Genomic DNA, 17,700 nt, shown 5'->3' with positions numbered 1-17,700 from the left:
GGAAAAAACTATTCCCCAGTTCGAGAGCGCTCTTGCCCGTCACAAGGCTTCAAAATGGAAATTATGTTCTGTGTTGACGCCAAATGACTATATCAAGGCCTTTAAGACCTGGTGAGCCCCTAAACTTTTCTTCAATTATAGTAGATAACCACCTATACCACAAAATTTGTAAATTATAAAAATTCTAATAATTTCCCTCAGCATTCGAGCCTTGTATCCAAAAAAAGGGTAGTAATACCATGGTGTACGAGTAACTCAGTATATGAGTACAGTAGATCGGAATACGAGAACAAATTTTCAAATCCTAATATGAGCATTGTATCGGTCTGCAAACAAACATTACCCTCCATATTCGTATCTTATGCGGGAAAGTACTAACGAGACTAGTACGTGATGTACAGATAAGGCTCACGCAGTACCTATACATCACCTAAGCAGCGTTCATGTGATTTTTATGCTGTTTTATTTCATCTATGCTAGCATCCCCTCCTGTTCATACTTTAACTCTTGCACTCTCTCTGCAGTACTCATGCCAACATTACCTTATGTTGTGACAAATTTATGACAGATCTTTTGTAAAGTTGTGACACTGTGTACTTTAACAAAACTGCATTTCAGAAAATGGCCCCAAGATGACCAAGAAAGAAGAAAAGAAAATAATGATTATTTTATCGATGAAAAAAGAAATTATTAAGAAGCATGATGAAGGTACATGTACATTTGTGGAAGCCCTAATAACCAATAACTCATCAGCACTGGATTTATTTTGGACCCAGGGGACCACTCTTTCTGGGGCCTGATGCCAACAGGCTGTAAATTCCTTTGGTGGAGGAACGGCTATAAATGTAGTTGGCATTGTACTAAAATCAGTTTTAAGCAGCATGTTAGCTAGCTGATTCTCTTCACCATGAAATCAGGCTCAGTGACCAAGTTTATTTCTGGGCTCCATATTTACTTTACTTTGATGGCTGCTTTTCCGGTCCCATACAGCAGGGGAACTTAACTCTCTACAGGACCTCCACTGTCGTTTTACCTTGTTCGTTCACAGTATTTATCTTTTCAAGTCACATATTGTTCATTTACTGTTAAATCGTCACTGTCAAAAAACTCATGAAATAAGAAAGTCTTCAGTTTCCTCTTAAAAGCCTTAATGTCTTCAATCATTCGAATATTTCGTGGGAGCTTATTATATAGTCTCGGGGCCCCATATTTAGAGGCTCTGGAGCCCAAAGTGGACATAAATCTAGGTTCCAACAGTTTGAAGCCCTCTGTAACTATTCTCGGGTAGACACGATTTGTTGGTTGCGTAATATGACAAATTCGGAGATAATTTGTATTTTTCCTAACCATACAAACCTTAGCTATTTACATTGGGTTTACCTTTTAACGTAGCTGAAATGACGAGCCAATAGTTTTCAACGAGGGTTGATTACCCCCGCGCTAGTTAGCGGGGGGTAGGGGAAGGGTAGCTTGCTACCCCTCCCCCGCCACACACCGGTGATTTGCTTCACTTCACTTAGAGGTAGGACTTGACTTGGGGGCCAGGGATGGCGGGCACATATGAGTAAATAGCTAAGGTTTGTATGGTTAGGAAAAATACAAATTATCTTCGAATTTGTCATTTGTTCCGTAACCGAAATACAAACCACGCTATTTACATTGGGTGACTTACCCCTTAGGAAGGGTGGAAAGTCCCCAGCCTTACTGACTTCGGCTTGCCCGGGGGCTCGATCCCTCAGTAAGTAGCACTTGAGAGAAGGAGCCCCTGCACCTCACAAGTTCCTTGCTTCACTAGAACGAGTGGCCTACATAAGTTGTGTGTGGAGGAAGGTGTGACTCGTCCTATGAAGTTGACCTTGAGACCTTTAGATAGGAATCTAGGATAGGACGTTCCCAATACCACCTCGTCAGGGTATGGGGGACGCAACAGTATTAAGCTTAATACTAGGAGCACAAGGAAGCATGGGTTACCTGCAGAGGTCGAGGTCAGCTATGCGAGGACCAGGATGCTGTTTCCCCGAGAGAGGGGAGAATGAAGAAAGAAGTAAGGGTCAAACATACTCTTTCATTCACGCAGACTAAAACTGGGTAACAACGCCCTCAACCTACTGCTACTTGTCCATAAAGGAGCCTGAGGTTAGACCAGTTGTTGTGCAGCCAACACAGGGCCGATAGAAAAAGTATCGAGGATCCTGTGGGTCACGTCCTGCAGGTAGTGGGCTGTGAAGGTCGTCTAACGCATCCAGACTCCAGCCTGAAGCACCTGCGTCACAGAGAAGTTTCTCTTGAAGGCCAGGGACGTAGCAATACCCCTGACATCGTGTGCCCTAGGGCGACGTGACGGAGGAGAGTCTGGATTCAAGGCATGGTGGATAACCCTTCGAATCCAAGCTGAGATGGTGTTCCTGGTGACCCTCCTCTTCGTCCTGCCTGTGCTCACAAACAATGCTCGCACTTGAGGACGGACTGCAGCCGTTCTCTTCAAGTAGTGCCTCAGACACCTCACTGGACATAGTAGCAGCTGGTCTGGGTCGCTTGTTACAGAGCGGAGACTCGCGATCCTGAAAGAGTCGAACCGAGGATCCGGTACTTCAGGATTCTGAGTCTTGGTTACAAACTCAGGGACGAACCTGAACGTTACCTCCCCCCATCCCCTTGAATAGGCGATGTCGTACGAGAGACCATGAAGTTCACTAACCCGCTTGGCCGAAGCCAAAGCGAGCAGGAAAGCCGTCTTCCAAGAAAGGTGGCGATCGGAGGCCTGGCGTAATGGTTCGAAGGGAGGTCTCTTTAGAGCCCTGAGGACCCGAACCACGTTCCAAGGAGGAGGTCTCACTTCCGACTGGGGGCAGGTAAGCTCATAGCTACGTATGTGTAGAGAGAGTTCTAGCGAGGAAGAAATATCCACGCCTTTCAGCCTGAAGGCCAAGCTTAAGGCTGAGCGATAGCCTTTCACTGTCGAGACAGAAAGGCGCATTTCCTCCCGCAGATAAACGAGGAAGTCCGCTATTGCTGGAATAGTGGCATCGAGTGGAGAGATACCCCTCCCACGACACCAACCACAAAAGACTCCACTTTGCCTGGTAGACTCCCTCAGAGGACCTTCGCAGGTGCCGAGACATTCTCTCCGCAACCTGTTGCGAAAAGCCTCTCTCGTGAGGAAACGCTGGATAGTCTCCAGGCGTGAAGCCGAAGCAAGGCCACGGCCTGGTGAGGGACGTTGGAGTGGGGTTGTCTGAGAAGCTCGTGTCGTGGAGGAAGTTCCCTCGGGAGCTCCGTCAGGAGCTACAGAAGGTCCGGGAACCATTCCGTCTGATGCCATAGCGGAGCTACCAGAGTCATCGAACAATTGACCGATAGTCTGGTCCTGTTAAGCACTCTTCTCATCAGACAGAACGGTGGGAAGGCGTACACGTCGATGTTGTCCCACCGTTGCTGGAAAGCATCTTGTCAGAGTGCCTTGGGGTCTGGGACTGGGGAGCAGTACAGAGGCAGCTTCAAATTCAACGCTGTCGCGAATAGGTCCACGGTCGGGGAACCCCACAAAGTCAGGACTTTGTTGGCTATCTGAGGATCCAAAGACCACTCGGTACTCACTATCAGCAAGGCCCTGCTCAGACTGTCGGCGAGCACATTCCTCTTGCCAGGAATGAAGCGAGCTGATAGTGTTATGGAGTGGACTTCGGTCCACCTCAGAATCTCTACTGCAAGATGGGATAGCTGCTGCGAAAAAGTGCCTCCCTGCTTGTTGATATAAGCCACTACCGTGGTGTTGTCGCTCATCACCACCACAGAGTGACACGCCAGGGTCCGTTGGAACTGCTGAAGAGCCAGAAAGACGGCCTTCAACTCTAGCAGGTTGATGTGCAAGCACTTTTCTGATTCTGACCAAAGGCCTGAGGTCCTCTGGTTCAGAACGTGCGCCCCCCACCCTTCTTTTGACGCGTCCGAAAACAGAGTCAATTCCGGGGGGAGGACGAGAAGTCTCACTCCCTTACGCAGGTTCTCGTCGACCAGCCACCGCCACAAGTCCGTCCGTTCCAAAGATCCTTTCGGGATCAGAATGTCCGGGGAATCGGATCCTTGATTCCACCGGGACTTGAGCTGCCACTGCAGGGATCTCATCCTGAGGCGGCTGTTTGGAACCAGACGAGCCAGGGAGGACAGGTGACCTAAGAGACGCAACCACGACTGGGCGGGGAGATCTTCTCGCATGAGGAAGGGTTCCGCCACCCTCCTCAGCCTTGCTATCCTGTAGTCTGATGGAAAGGCTTTGTGGAGATTGGTGTCTATCAGCATGACTAGATAAACCAGTCGTTGGGACGGCTGCAGAGAAGACTTCTCGAGATTTACCACGATCCCCAGATCCTGGCAAAGACCTAGAAGCCTGTCTCGGTGCCGAAGAAGGGTCGACTCCGAGTCTGCTAGGATCAGCCAGTCGTCTAGATAACGAAGGAGACGAATGCCGTTCCTGTGCGCCCAAGATGAAATCAGGGTGAACACTCTGGTGAACACCTGAGGAGCTGTGGAGAGACCGAAACACAGCACCTTGAACTGGTAGATCTTGTCGTCTAGGCAGAATCTTAAGTACTTCCTGGAAGACGGATGGATTGGGATCTGGAAGTACGCGTCCTTTAGATCCAGTGTGCACATGAAGTCTTGTGGTCTCACCGCAAGTCTGACCGTGTCCGCTGTCTCCATGCTGAACCGGGTCTGCTTGACAAACCCGTTCAGAGCTGAGAGGTCGATGACAGGTCTCCAGCCTCCAGACGCCTTCTTTACAAGAAAGAGTCGACTGAAGAAGCCTGGGGAGCCGTCGACGACCTCCTGGAGAGCACCCTTCTTGAGCATGGTCTCGACTTCGGCCCGAAGGGTCAGCCCCTTTGCCGATCCCGTGGCATAGGAGCTCAACGACACTGGATTCGCTGTCAGGGGAGGTTGAGATGTTGTGAACGGGACGCGATAGCCTTGGCCGATCACTAAAACCGTCCAAGCATCGGCCCCGTGTTGCTGCCACCTGCGGACGCAACGCTGAAGGCATCCCCCCACAGGTGGACACGCAGGGGGACTGCCACCCCTAGGGTTTGCGGCCGCGGCCGCTCCCCCTAGGAGCCTTGCCGCCCCTCTTGACCTTGGCTGGAAAGGGCTGGGGCTTAGACACCACTTTCTTAACTGCCGGTGCCTGCTTCGGAGCCTTACGAGGCTGCTGCTGCTGTTGCGGCGGAGCTGGAGGCTTATAGGGCCGAGCTGTAAGGGCCCTATGGAGGAGGGAGTCCGTGCTAGATTTCCTCCACCTCTCAGCCGTTCGATCCATGTCCTGTGGCTTGAACAGATTCTCCCCCAGAAGGGAAGCATGTCTGAGCCTACACACATCCACGGCGGGGACCTTCGGGTGGAATCTCTCGGTCACCGCATCGCGCCGCTTCAACACCGAGTTGGCCCATAGGATGGTGACCTGGTGCGCCAGGAACTCGATGGAGCGGGTGCCCGAGAGTAAGAACGTCTCCAGGGCCTTCCTATTGGTCTCCTTAGACAAGTCCTCGGAGTGCAATAGGATGCCCAGAGTTCCTAGCCATATATCCAACCACGAAGTGGCCTGCATGGCGCACTACGCGACCTTCTCATGGCTAAGGATCTCTGACGCCGAGAAAGACACCTACCGGGCAGAGAGCTTCTCGAGGGGAACTCCCTTAGCCAGCTCATCCACGGAGTGATGGAGAGGAAGAGCGAGACTGGACTCACCCAAAATCTCAAAATACCTCCTCTGCTGGAGACGAGGAGGAGAGATGAGTTTGTTCCCAGCAGAGGAACGACTGGAGGAGGCAAGAATCGCGAGCTGGGCGTTGGCCCTGGCTCTGGCACTCTTCAGACCCCGAGACCAGGGCAGAGCCGCACTGGACTAAGGGGCTTTTTGAACGTCGAACACTTCGTCCAAGACTGTCTTCTTGCCTTCTCGGGGGCCGATCACGGGGTCCATGAATCCGTTGAGTTGCCTCATCAGGCTCAGGACCTGCCAGAAGGCATGTTCAGATTCCTGCTGATCTCCTCCTTGCGGGCTGGCAGCTAAGTCTCCTGTCCCCAGAATCTCTTCCTGGGGCGAAGCGTGGACGTTCCCCCGGGGAGCCGCGGGTTCCTGGCGAATCCTTGAAGACGATTTCGGGATGGTCTTGGAGTCCTTGGGTTCCCTCCTGGGAGGAATACAGGATCCCAACAAAGAGGTTCGAAGAGCCCCTTCCGCACGAGACGATTCTCCTCCATGAAGAGAAGGCTCCCCCCTTGGTGCTGAGGGAAAGACTATCGCTTCACTGGACTCACCCGAGGACGGAAAAGCCTCGTCCACGGGAGAAGGAGAAAACGCTTGAGCAGGGGAAGGGGCCTTCCTGACAGACCTCCTAGGAACCAACTTCTCCCTGGGGGAAGTCACCACGAAGTCCACTCCTCTTTTCCTCTTCAGCGTAGGTGAGGCAGCCGTTGGTTTGTTGCCCTGATCAGCGAGTGCTGGCTTCATTACCCTCACTAACGCCCGCATCAGAGGACCAAACCAAGTTTGTTGTTCCACGGACACAGAGTCCGAAATCCTCGCTGGAGGAAAAGGGATCTGGCGATCCTTCGGAGTGGACACCACTGGACCTGCCTGAAAAGGAAAGGGGGAAGAAAGACGCACTGACCTTTCTGAAGTGTCCTCCCTGTCCTGCACAACAGTCTTGCGTTTCGATGGAGGCGATCCAGAGCGCTGTCTGGGAACACGCGTTCCTGCTGCTATCACTGGCTGTGAAATTCGGCACGAACGGTGGTCACGCGGGCAAGCAGACGAACGGTCGCGCAGGCGAGTGGTCGCGCGGGCGCGCAGGCGAGCGGTCGCGCAGGCGAGTGGGCGCGAGGGCGTACAGGCGAAGGAGCGCGTGGGCGAGCCGGTGAACGAATGCGTTGGCGCGATGGCGAGGGAACGCGTTGCTGCGTGGCGAGTGAGAACGTTCCGAAGATCGCTGGCGACGTTGGTCAGGAGACCTGTAGCGCGAGGGAGAGCGATTGCGAGCAGGCGATCGGTGGTGCGCTGGCGAATGCTGGTGCGCAGGCGAGCGATGGCGCGTTGGCGCATGGTGACACGTTGGCGAGCGATAGCGCGTAGGCTGCGCAGGTGAACGATCGCGCGAACCATGTCCTTCCAGAACCTCTGGGCGACGGCGCGCTGGAGAACGCATGCGCGCAGGCGATAAGTCACGCGGGCGATTCGGAGATCGCCGATGTTCAGGTGATCGCTGACGCGTAGGAGAACGCTGATGATCAGGCGATTGTTGAATCGTCTATGATCGCTGGTGAGCTGGTGATCGCTGGCGAGCAAGAGGGCGACGCGTGGCCTCCTGTGAAGGAACAGTCGGCGCGGCGCGTTCACGAACAGGAACAGGAAGTGCATAGGCGCGTGGGCGAACATGTGCTTTAGAAACACGCGCTGGAGAACGCGGGCGATGTTGTGCAGGAAAAAGCTGAGGATCGCGAGAGCGCTCAAGAGACTGATGGCGCGCAGGGCGCACAACAGGAACTGCAGGATATTCGGAGGCCACAGGGGAGCGCTGGCGAGCAGAAGGGTGATGATCCTCAGAAGAGCGATGACGAACAGGAGAGCGCTGACGATCAGAAGAGCGCTGACGAGCAGGAGAGCGCCTGTGCGCTAACACTGCAGAAGGGCGAGCAGGGGAATGCTGGCGCGCTGGGCGCTCTTCAGGAACAACAGGTTGAAGGATGTCCTCAGGAAAGCGCTGGCGAGAAGAAGGGCGAACATCAGGAGAGCGCCGGCGAACAGGTGAGCGCTGACGAGCAGGTGAGCGCTGACGAGCAGGAGAGCGCCTGTGCGCTAACACTGCACGTGTAAGGGAAGAATCCCTTTGCTCCGAAAGGACCGATGCCCGTCGGGTGACGAGGTCAGGTTGCTGAACATCTGCCCCAGAAGGTGAAGGTCTAGCAGGCGTAGGAGACCGATCCCCAGAGAGGTCTACAGTAATGAAGCTGGAGCTGAAGGCTGTTTACGGCGAGGAGAGTCCCCTTCGGAGCAAGAAGATCCAAAAAGGCGCCTCTTAACACCCTTATAAGGAGACGGGAGGCCCTTGCGACACAGCGGACGGTGAGCCTTACGGCGAAGGCAGCCACGAGGAAAATCGTCAGGACCATCAGTCCTCCGAAGGGGAGTCTCAGTCAAGACACTCCCCTTAGAGGGAAGCTGGACAGCAGAAGAGCCCATAGGACTCCCTTCCCCCTTCGAAGGATATACGGAAGGGGGAGGAGAGCCGTCAGCACCAACATCCCCAACTGCAACTGCAGAGGATTGCCCCGCCCCGTCGGAGGCCTCTGCCACCACGACGTCGACGATAGACAGAGGATCTACCTCTGCTATCACCGGCGACTGCTTAACGGCGGCCCCCAACTGGACAAGGTCAATCAGGGCAACCCTGGAGGGCAAGCCCTTAAGCCCCAGGGAAGCCCAAATCTGTAAAAGATCATCATTAGACAGAGATTCATCAATAACCTCCCCCGGAGGAGGAGGAGGAACCGCCATGCTATGGGAGGCGACGCCCTCTCCCCCCACCCAAGGTCGGGAAACAGAACTAGGGCCTGCGCTCCCACTCGGCCGACTCTCCTTAGGAGCCGAATGAGGGGGAGCTTCGGAGGAGGTATGGGCGGCGAAAGAAGTGTCCCGAGAACCTTCCTCCTTCAAGGCAACCCCGGAAGAACGGTCTCTCTTGGACTTCTTACGCCAGCGGCCAACCTCTCCCACTGGGAGGCAGACCACTCCCTGCACTCACTACACATATTTTCCTGATCACACCGTCGGCCTCGACACTGCGGGCAAAGGGTGTGAGGATCCGTGTCTGTGGCCGACATAAAAGTACCACAAGGGCGGCCGGTAATTCCAGGACACGTACGCATAATAATAATAAAGATGGTCAACTTCTAACACACACACTGTAAAGAAAAAGCAGAAAAAAGATTAAAGGCTGTCAACGAAGACGATGGACAGACACGTCTGTTCATCGCCGGAGCCAAAAGTGAAGTGAAGCAAATCACCGGTGTGTGTGTGTGTGTGTGTGTGTGTGTGGGGGGGGGGGTAACAAGCTACCCTTCCCCTACCCCCCGCTAACTAGCGCGGGGGTAATTAACCCTCGCTAAAAACTATTGGCTCGTCATTTCAGCTACGCTAAAAGGTAAACCCAATGTAAATAGCGTGGTTTGTATTTCGGTTACGGAACAAATGTAACAATTCACTTAAGTATTTTGGACAACCGGTTCTGATAACTTGGAGGGTTATTGTACATATTTCAAATTCAATTCTCACTTTAATCGGCAGCCAGTGTAAATCAATTAGTATAGGGGTGATCCTTTCTCTAGGTGGGACACCTTTTATCAGTCTTACTCCTCTGTTTATTATGTTTTGTAATTTCTTAAGTTGGCCTTTTGGCAAATTATAGTAGATAGAGTTGCAGTAGTCAATCCTGGTAATAACACAGTTTATCACAAGTTTCTTAACAGAATTTTTGTCTAGGTACTTTTATATAAATGCTATATTTCTTAGATGATAACCAGCACTTTTTTATTACATTATTTATTTGGCCATTTAGAGACAGGTTACAGTCAAGAGATACACCTAGATCTCGAACTTTACTAGATATCAGCACAGAGTCATTATTTATGTTCATTTGAATATCACTTAAGTTTCTCACACTGTTTCTTTTGCCCACCACCATGAATTCAGTTTTGTTCTCATTTAATTTTAGTGGTTTAAATGTCATCCATTCTCTAACACTATCAAAGATTCAGTTTAGTTTCAGTAGTGTCATGTATATCATTTATGGAGAAGTAAAATTGTGTGTTATCTGCAAGAAGTTTAAACTTCACGCCATGCCTTTGTAGCATTTTTGATAGACCAACAGCATAAATGCAGAATAGGATTGGGCCAAGTACACTCCCCTGGGGTACCCCTCTGTTTAAGGGTTCATATGATGAATAAGAGTTTCCAATTTGTACACAGTAATTTCTACTAACCGGGTAGTCTTTTAGGTATTCGAAAACTTGGTCTTCAACGCCGACGGACCTTAGATCATTTAGTAGCAGTTCATGCACAACTGTATCAAAAGCAGCACTGAGATCAAGCAATATTAAAATACCACATTTATTTTCATCCATCATTTCTAGTATATCATTTACAACAGAGCAGATGGCTGTCTCCGTAGAGTATAGTTTTCTGTAAGCAGATTGGTTGTCAGGCAAAGCTTCTATTACTTCTAAGTGGCTGACTAGTTGTTCAAGAATTACATATTCAAGCACTTTTGAGACAAAGGATATATTTGAAATAGGTCTATATGAGCTTAATTCCTGGTAGTCCAGTGCATTTTTCAGAACTGGTGTGACTATAGCCATTTTCTCAGATTTAGAAAACTTACATTCATCAATGCTTGCATTTGCTATTCTCATTATTATTTTGGCTAGACTAGAAAAGTCTCTCTCTCCAATTACTTCAGATATTGGCATAGGATCGATCGCACAGTTTGTTTTCTTTGCTCTCTTGATAATTCTGGTGATGTCATCTTATGTTATGTTGTTAAATCTTATTTATTTTGTCTGTGTGCCTGGTGCATCATTAATCTGATGTTGAGTATTTAAAAATGATCTGGTTATGTTTTCAATTTTGTTTTTAAAGAATACTAGAAAATTATTTGCTAGTTCCTGGTCATTGTATCCATCAGGTAGCTTCTTTTCTTTTACATTTCCCATTATACCATTCAGGAGACAATATAACTTATTTATGTCTGTTGCTGCTTCGAGGATCTTTCTCTTATAGTATTAATTTTTTTCCTTCTTAGTAGGTAGTTATATTGACACGCAGCAGTTTTGTATTCTACCCAAGTACTTTCAGTTTTTAACCTATTCCACTTTCTTTCTTTACGTCTTTTTTCCCTCTTTTTTACCAAAGTATCTCCATCAAACCGAGGAGATTGGTCTTTTACGGTTATAGTCTTTTCCATTGGTGGGCACATGGTATCTTATTCACTTTTACTCACTTTATTGTAAGTGGTCATAAGACAGTTAGTCTACGCAACCCTTTGCTATCCTTATATTATGCCCTTGGTAGACCATGTCATGGTAAGCTTTGACAACTTTCTGACATTGTTCATCCATTGGGAACCCAAGAGGCTAAAGAACAATTCAGTGTGACATAATAAAATTGTTTCTGTTGTTTTTAAATAATTTCCTTCTCAAGTACTTCATACAATAACTAAGGAAGCTCTATAACATTAGGAGGTTGAGGACTAGCACAAGTCTAATCGAACCAAAGCCAAAGACAGTACTTGAAGTCTCCTGCCTTAAAAGTTTCTAAAACAGCCATGCCCAGAGGTTATCCAATAAAATGGAGTGCCGTATCATAACTTACAGCCTCTGTCCTATCAAGCACAGCCAATAAAGTTGGTGATGAAATGGAGATTCCCATCTAAAATGCTATTCCCTAACTTATGGTCCTCATTTCCTTAGAGGTTTACTTCTAATCAACAAATCTGACAAAATTACTCAATGTTAAGGATAATCATACACTATAAATGGTTATCAAGGTATTATCATTTGTTCTCATCCATGCAAAAATATCCAAATAACTATATTGTACACATCACCATACTTTCCACATCTCACATCAACAACAGGGGACATAACTGATTTCTCTTTCCAGTAAAAACTATCTGACTTTATCTATGGAAGACCAGTTATGTCAGGGATAATGCCTCCATACAGCATATTTAAACAGAATGAAGGAAGAGAAACTTTAGTTCTTGGTTTCCTTTTGGCTAAGAATACTTTCTGGAAACTAATGTAATTACCAATAGAGAAAAAAAAGTTTAAAAAGCAAGTCAGCAGTTTTTAAGCACTTTCTAATTTTAATTTTCAACAAAGATAATAAAACTTTAGATAGCTCAAACAAGTAGTTACAATGGACTATGTTAGCTATGGACAGGGAGTACCAGGTTCCTCATTCTCATCTTATAATTTCATTCATGGCACTATTATAACAATCTTTGGAGTTTTGAAGCTCCTAAGTTCGATGTACTGTAGTCTTATAATTATGCTATTTCTGTATGTCCAAATTGATATTAAGGACTCTCATTTTCAAAACAAGACACAAGCCCCTTATTTTGTATTACAAAGGTTTTGGATTATAATTACAACTCTTACAATCCTACTAGCATTAAAAAACAAGGTGTCAGACTCCTTTTAGACACCAGGTATTGAAACTGTAACTATAAGACATTTGGCAACTTTGTTTCCCCCCAAAAAATGGTAATAGGTATATATGCAATATATAATCGATGGAATTTTTACAAACCGGCTTCTAATACCACATTTTAAACCAGAGGTTCCATGCAAAATCATTTGAATCTTACAACCTTACTTGCCATGTCCTCGACAGTGAGGTATGTCGAGGTAATCAGTTAAAAACATACCTGAAGCCCATGAGGGTATTGCATTGTGAGACTACCACTTTATTTGTTTTTAGAAAAAACTTGTTAAAAAAAGTTTTTATACATTAGTACATTAAGTTACTGACTTTATAAAATAATGATAAAAAGGATACAATATAAGAGCTACGTAAAGTGCTAATGCAGTCCTTTTTTGAAAGCAAACACATTAAGCCACTAAAGGAATATCACATGAATCTACCAAAAGATCCAAGGTACAAAAGCTATTGAGTGCCAGCCAGGGGAGGGTAATGCAAAACTACAAATTAATTAAATTTAAATTTTACACAAAAACAACAGCTGTAAGAAAACAGTAAAAAGATTAGATGAATTAATAAATTATTACTACTACAAGTATTATAAAAAAAATTGTCATATTACTTACAGTCGCTGTCACTTCGACGTGATGACTCTGAACCATACAAACCAGGAAACTCTTTTTCAACATCTGGACTTTCAAAATCCATTACTGCAGGATTTCAAATTGATAGCTGAATAGGCAATCTGAAAGATAACACAAACCATTTAAAATACTGCCAAGGCTACATTTCATATGTAACTTTGTGCCATTTCTAATTATATAAAATTTCAAAGATGAACTGCAAATAAAAGGGAATTCTTTATAGAGCATGAGTTCTTCCTTTAGTTCATCAAAATGTTTACCTCTAATATTAGTGGTCATGATTGGTGCAACTTTCCAGGTTAGGGAATTATCTACCTTTATCTCACAAACCTGAATTATTTAATGTCTGTAAAATGATATTTTAATTATAAAATAAATTTTTGAATATACTTACCCGGTGAATATATATAGCTGCAACTCTGTTGCTCGACAGACAAAAAACTGTAAAAAACTCGCCAGCGATCGCTATACAGGTTGCGGGTGTGCCCATCAGCGCCAACTGTCGGCCAGATACCATACTCAATGTAAACAAAGACTCAATTTCTTCTCATCCCACTGCGTCTCTATTGGGGAGGAAGGGAGGGTCGTTTAATTTATATATTCACCGGGTAAGTATATTCAAAAATTTATTTTATAATTAAAATATCATTTTTAAATATTTAACTTAGCCGGTGAATATATATAGCTGATTCACACCCAGGGTGGTGGGTAGAGACCAGTTAAATATGTTTACATCTTATGAGCTAAGAGTTTTTATTTCATTTTAGAAGTTATCAATATAACAAAAACAAAATAAATAGGTACCTGGTAAGGAAGTCGACTTAGACGATTACTCTGCCTTATAAGTACGTCTTCCTTACGGAGCCTCGCGATCCTCTTAGGATGCTGACAGACCCCTAGGAGCTGAAGTATCAAGGGCTGCAACCCATACAACAGGACCTCATCAAACCCCTAATCTGGGCGCTCTCAAGAAATGACTTTGACCACCCGCCAAATCAACCAGGATGCGAAAGGCTTCTTAGCCTTCCGGACAACCCATAAAAACAACATTAAAAACATTTCAAGAGACAGATTAAAAGGATATGGAATTAGGGAATTGTAGTGGTTGAGCCCTCACCCACTACTGCACTCGCTGCTACGAATGGTCCCAGTGTGTAGCAGTTCTCGTAAAGAGACTGGACATCTTTCAAGTAAAATGACGCGAACACTGACTTGCTTCTCCAATAGGTTGCGTCCATTATACTTTGCAGAGATCTATATTGCTTAAAGGCCACGGAAGTTGCTACAGCTCTAACTTCGTGCGTCTTCACTTTAAGCAAAGCTCGGTCTTCCTCACTCAGATGTGAATGAGCTTCTCGTATTAACAATCTGATAAAGTATGACAAAGCATTCTTTGACATAGGCAAGGATGGTTTTCTTAACTGAACACCATAAAGCTTCAGATTGGCCTCGTAAAGGTTTAGTACGCTTTAAATAGAACTTAAGAGCTCTAACAGGGCATAAGACTCTTTCTAGTTCATTGCCTACGATCTTCGATAAGCTGGGAATATCGAAAGATTTAGGCCAAGGCCGAGAAGGCAGCTCATTTTTGGCTAGAAAACCAAGTTGCAGCGAACAAGTAGCTTTTTCCGACGAAAATCCAATGTTCTTGCTGAAGGCATGAATCTCACTGACTCTTTTAGCCGAGGCTAAGCATACCAGGAAAAGAGTCTTAAGAGTGAGATCTTTCAGGGAGGCTGATTGTAACGGCTCAAACCTGTCTGACATGAGGAATCTTAGTACCACGTCTAAATTCCATCCAGGGGTAGCCAAATGACGCTCCTTGGTGGTCTCGAAAGACTTAAGGAGGTCTTGCAGATCTTTATTGTTGGAAAGATCTAAGCCTCTATGCCGGAAGACCGATGCCAACATGCTTCTGTAGCCCTTGATAGTGGGAGCTGAAAGGGATCGTCCTTTTCTCAGGTATAAGAGAAAATCAGCTATTTGAGCTACAGAGGTACTGGTCGAGGATACAGAAACTGACTTGCACCAGTCTCGGAAGACTTCCCACTTCGATTGGTAGACTCTAATGGTAGACGCTCTCCTTGCTCTAGCAATCGCACTGGCTGCCTCCTTCGAAAAGCCTCTAGCTCTCGAGAGTCTTTCGATAGTCTGAAGGCAGTCAGACGAAGAGCGTGGAGGCTTTGGTGTACAGTAGGGTCCCGAATTATGCGAGAATTTGGTCGATTAATGACCTCGTGTAAATGGAAAATCGCGAATTTCGAAACACAACTAACAGAAATAATTCCATTGTGGCCATGGCAACCAGCAATTTGCCTATTCAAATGTGTTTACTACCCATTTCCAATACTTTCTTTGTACTATACTGTATTTCTTTATAATATCAAATTGTTTTTGTAAATAAATAAAACATTTAATATACTTTAAAGTTCTAATAACTTGAAAAATGGTTAAAATTACAACCAGGATAGGTGTAAACACCATATATTTCCCGTTATAACACAACCCAAAATACAGACAAATTTTAATGTTTGTCATATCTATTGTATAATACAACTGGTGAATAGCAAAACCATCACTCTATAGACTAGCTTGTTGTATGATTGAAAATCCAGAATTATCAAAATAAAGGCGATTTTATATCATGCGTTTCCTAAACGCTAAAAAGCACAATAGAAAACGACAACCAATGTTTTGTTTACGTTTATCTCTGATCACAACGAAGAAACAGACGCATTTATACATCTGTGTTTTTGAATTGACAGCAATTTTACCAAGTACAGATTATATGTTGAATTTGTTATTACCAATGTTCTAATTATTTTTTATTAGAACTTTCAAATAAATGAAATGAATGCCATTTATGAAATGTTTTTCTTTATGATGCCGCCTGAAACGGAAACCTTCCATTTGTTTACGCTCCATCTTCGATCATAATAAACAAACGAATGTATTAAACACACATGATCTAAGTCATAACTAATGATATTACAAACATTTAGTAAACATTGTTATTACAAATATTTTACTTACCGTATCCATATAAATTCCTAAATTCGTAGCAAAGCTGGAAATTTTTTTTCCTTATGCGTTTAATCCACAATAGCAAACTGCCGCTAATGACAGAGTGATAACTTACGATAATTCTAAACTGTTACGAAAGATAATTGTCCTTTCCATATCCAAAATACTTTTCCTAACTTCAGTTATAAGTCAACTTGTACCCACCTCAATTATGGATCCATTTGCAAAAAAGGTAAAAGAAGAAAGTACTAGGCCTATTTTTAAAGTCACCGAACAATTAGGTTACCGCTATAACGTTCGATGTGAGAGAGAGAGAGAGAGAGAGAGAGAGAGAGAGAGAGAGAGAGAGAGAGAGAGAGAGAGAGGGATGGTTTTAAAGTACTAAACAATAAATATGATAGGTTATAACACATTGGTGTTTATGTAATATTAACTGTATAGATGGTTTGAATAAGTTAGGAAATGGTGTAAACAATTCTTTGTTATTGAATTCGCGCGGAAGCTAGACATCAGCTGATGTGATCACAGCCAAAAGTAAACAAAAATAAGTTAGCAATACTCAATTTTTAAAACACACCCGAAATTTAACAACATAAGTACATGTTTTATTATAGCGCAATTGACATTTAAAGAGTAAACATTTTCTGGAATAGAATGGTGTTTCCTAAAAAATAGTGGTTTGCGGACGAAATCGGTTACCGTATTTTAAGCTATGATTGAAATGGATGTATACACGGTATAATTTTTTCGTTTTGTATTTAATTGACACTTCAAGAAAACCGATTTTGGTTTCTTCATCTATTTGTAAGTACTGTATTGTATAACGAGAGAGAGAGAGAGAGAGAGAGAGAGAGAGAGAGAGAGAGAGAGAGAGAGAGAGAGAGAGAGAGAGAGAGAGAGAGAGATATTATGACGCAGAAGGTTACAGACCTAGAACAGGGGAGGATGAAGGTGGGGGGAGTGATGAGATAGGCTGGGTGGACTCGCAGGGGAGACGGTAGGAGACGGGGGAAGGGGGGATTTGGTTGCCAGTGGCTAAAAATAGATTCTGAAAGACGGTAAAGGGAAAAACGAATCCCATCGAATAAACAGAATAAGGAAAGGGAATAAGATCCAGAGGAATAATAGATATAATGGAATGAAAATGACTAGATGGTGTTAGTTGTGATAAGAATAATTTAGATATTTGAAATAAGAGTGTCTGAGGAGGTATAGAAGGAATTCGTGATAAATATAGAGGAATATCAAAGGATACAGTTAGTTTGCATTAAAGGGTTTGTTATCGTTTATCGGCAGTGAATAGCCTAAACTTCGGTAACGAGTCGTCAATATTTTGTCATATTTTAAACAGTATACATTTGATTTGCAAACATTGGTTTTGTAGAGTAGACGGTAAAATAAAATCTAGAGAGAGAGAGAGAGAGAGAGAGAGAGAGAGAGAGAGAGAGAGAGAGAGAGAGAGAGAGAGAGAGAGAGAGAGAGAGAGAGAGAGAGAGAGAGAGAGAGAGAGAGAGGATTTCTGCCATCAAATCTCTCTCTCTCTCTCTCTCTCTCTCTCTCTAGATTTTATTTTACCGTCTACTCTACAAAACCAATGTTTGCAAATCAAATGTATACTGTTTAAAATATGACAAAATATTGACGACTCGTTACCGAAGTTTAGGCTATTCACTGCCGATAAACGAACCCAGTCTACTCGTGAAAACCTTGAACGCCCAGAGGGAAAAATAAGGCTTTTAAATATACTGTACTAAACAAAAATAATGCTTTAATATA

General features: G+C 45.1%; 1 long non-coding RNA gene across 1 annotated transcript in view; it reads right to left on the bottom strand.

Moving 5' to 3' along the window:
* LOC137634749 (uncharacterized) overlaps positions 1-17,700 on the bottom strand; it is a 158,181-nt gene that overhangs the window by 74,443 nt on the left and 66,038 nt on the right. Inside the window, exon 2 of the long non-coding RNA XR_011042564.1 lies at positions 12,883-13,001. This is a non-coding gene — a long non-coding RNA (uncharacterized lncRNA). The remainder of the gene's footprint in view (positions 1-12,882; positions 13,002-17,700) is intronic.

This window comes from Palaemon carinicauda, chromosome 45 (genome assembly GCF_036898095.1).
Source record: "Palaemon carinicauda isolate YSFRI2023 chromosome 45, ASM3689809v2, whole genome shotgun sequence".
NCBI lineage: Eukaryota > Metazoa > Arthropoda > Malacostraca > Decapoda > Palaemonidae > Palaemon > Palaemon carinicauda.
Note: the sequence above shows the minus strand (reverse complement) of the source record. Positions and strands in the feature narration are given on the sequence as shown.